The sequence below is a fragment of the Oncorhynchus masou genome, unplaced genomic scaffold, assembly GCF_036934945.1.
Source record: "Oncorhynchus masou masou isolate Uvic2021 unplaced genomic scaffold, UVic_Omas_1.1 unplaced_scaffold_16579, whole genome shotgun sequence".
NCBI lineage: Eukaryota > Metazoa > Chordata > Actinopteri > Salmoniformes > Salmonidae > Oncorhynchus > Oncorhynchus masou.
Window position 1 is genome coordinate 1 of NW_027006702.1, and position 2,772 is coordinate 2,772.

At 47.4% G+C, this 2,772-nt stretch overlaps 1 pseudogene; it reads left to right on the forward strand.

The window, feature by feature from the left end:
• Positions 1-1,108: 1,108 nt before the first annotated feature.
• LOC135531815 (nanos homolog 1-like) lies at positions 1,109-2,069 on the forward strand (annotated as a pseudogene).
• Positions 2,070-2,772: the final 703 nt, after the last annotated feature.

Here is a 2,772-nt window from a genome sequence, read left to right on the forward strand (position 1 = left end):
CCCCATCCCTCTCTCCAAACCCCGATTACCCCAACTCCCGTCCCCCATCCCTCTCTCCAAACCCCGATTACCCCAACTACCGTCCCCATCCCTCTCTCCAAAACCCCGATTACCCCAACTACCGTCCCCCATCCCTCTCTCCAAACCCCGATTACCCCAACTCCCGTCCCCATCCCTCTCTCCAAACCCCGATTACCCCAACTACCGTCCCCATCCCTCTCTCCAAACCCCGATTACCCCAACTCCCGTCCCCGTCCCTGCCTGGACTGGTCATTTCAGTAGGATGCCTGTTTATGTAGTTTCCATTTTATGTTTTATAATATTGTCTGTTTCAGTTGTTATTCCTTTGTCATTTCCATTGTGTTATAAAATCGTTTTGGTAGTAGTGAACAGCAAGGACGTCGAAGCATAGTAAACAGCAAGGACGTCGAAGCATAGTAAACAGCAAGGACGTCGAAGCATAGTGAACAGCAAGGAAGTTCACTGTATATAGACTTTTTCCTATTGTGTTATTGACTGTACGCTTGTTTATTCCATGTGTAACTCTGTGTTGTTGTTTGTGTCGCACTGCTTTGCTTTATCTTGGCCAGGTCACAGTTGTAAATGAGAACTTGTTCTCAACTGGACAATCTGGTAAAATAAAGATGAAATAAAATAATATTAAAAAAATAAAAATAAAACAGTTTTGAATTTTAACGGTTATTTTACTGATATTTTCTTGTTAAAATAGGCTCTTATCAAACAGCTTCCTATAACTAAGAATTAGAAGTCCTATCAATTTAGACCCTAGAATAGATTAAACAGTTCTATTTGACGTTTTTAATATTGTTGAGGTGTAAAATTGTATCCCAAATAGTTGATCTTCTAAAATGACCAATTCAGCAGTTGTCAGTTTGAAACCATTTGATTGGCTGTTGTCAGGTTCCACGGACTCCGCACAACGCCATGTGGTTGGCTGGTAAACAAAACACGGACAGGTTAAAAGGTGAACGTTGTCAAATTTGCCTTCAGTTGAGTTGTCAGTTCAGACCCAACGTTCTTTATTCTGGTACATTCTGATCGTTATCAGACACTAGTCTGTTGGGCTATAAAAAATACACGCGGGAGTATGAACGCAATGATTTGTCAACTCCAAGACCTACCGCCTTACATGAGTTTCGAACCGTGGCGTGACTACATGAAGTTAAGCTGACCTCGTGCGGGAGATGCAGTTAGGCTAAGTTCACCCAAACCGTCAACCGTTGAGGGTCATGACTCCGGGATATGGTCGACCATGGTGGAATTTGAAGAGTTTCCGCCGCGAGCCTTGCTGTTACCGATAACACCCGTGGCGACACCACCCCTATGGCACAAAATGGAACCCCTGGATTCGGAAATCGTCCTCTTGCTTGAAGACGCTCCTTTATCGCCGAGCAGCACCGGGGGTCGGGCCCCTGCAGCACCGTCCAGATCCCCCGCTGGCACCTGGGACCAGGTGGGAGAAACACGCCGGAGGAGGTGTCATCACCGAGCGCACCTGGGACCAGAGTGGGAGAAACACGCCGGAGGAGGTGTCATCACCCGAGCGCACCTGGGACCAGAGTGGGAGAAACACGCCGGAGGAGGTGCCATCACCCGAGCGCACCTGGGACCAGAGTGGGAGAAACACGCCGGAGGAGTGTCATCACCCGAGCGCACCTGGGACCAGAGTGGGAGAAACACGCCGGAGGAGGTGCCATCACCCGAGCGCACCTGGGACCAGAGTGGGAGAAACACGCCGGAGGAGGTGCCATCACCCGAGCGCACCTGGGACCAGAGTGGGAGAAACACGCCGGAGGAGGTGCCATCACCCGAGCGCACCTGGGACCAGAGTGGGAGAAACACGCCGGAGGAGGTGCCATCACCCGAGCGCAAGTTCTGCAGCTTCTGCAAATACAACGGGGAGCCTGAGTCGGTGTTTCTGTCCCACAGCCTCAAGAACCAGGATGGGGACATGATGTGCCGGTACCTGCAACTAAGTCTTTGCCCTCTCTGCGGGGTCACCGGGGCCCAAGCCGCCACCAAGCACCATTGTCCACCATTGGTGTAAAGTACTTTAGTGAAGTACTTGAAATGACTTCTTAGGTAGTTTTTGGGGTATCTGTCCTTTACTTGGGCTTCAGAGTGGCGCAGCGGTCTAAGTCACTGAAACTCAGTGTTTGAGGCGTCCCAGCAGACACCTTGGTTCCAATCCAGCTTGTATCTTAACCGGCCGTGATTGTGAGTCCCATAGGGTATCGCACAATTGGCCCAGCGTTGGCCGTCATTGTAAATACGAATTTGTTCTTAATTGGCATCCCTAATTAAATTACGGTTTTTACTTCACTACATTCCTAAAGAAAATGATGTACTTTTTACTCCGTAGATTTTCCCCGATACCCAAAACTATTCTTAAGATTTTGAATGCTTATCGGGACACGATAATTGTGTAATTCACACACTTATCAAGAGAACATCCCTACTGCATCTGATCTGGCCGACTCACTAAACACATGCTTCGTTTGTAAATGATGTCTGAGTATTGGAGTGTCAAATCAAATTGTATTTGTCACATTCAATGGGCAGCAGATTTTAATGCGACTGTAGCGAAATGCTTGTAGTGTGTCTCTGGCTTTCTGTGAATGAATAAAGAACAACAAAAAGGTGCCATCTGGTTTGCTTTACTTTTGATACCGAAGTATATTTTAGCATTTACATTTACTTTAGATACTAAAGTATATTTGAAACCATTTACTTTTAGACTTTACTCAGGTA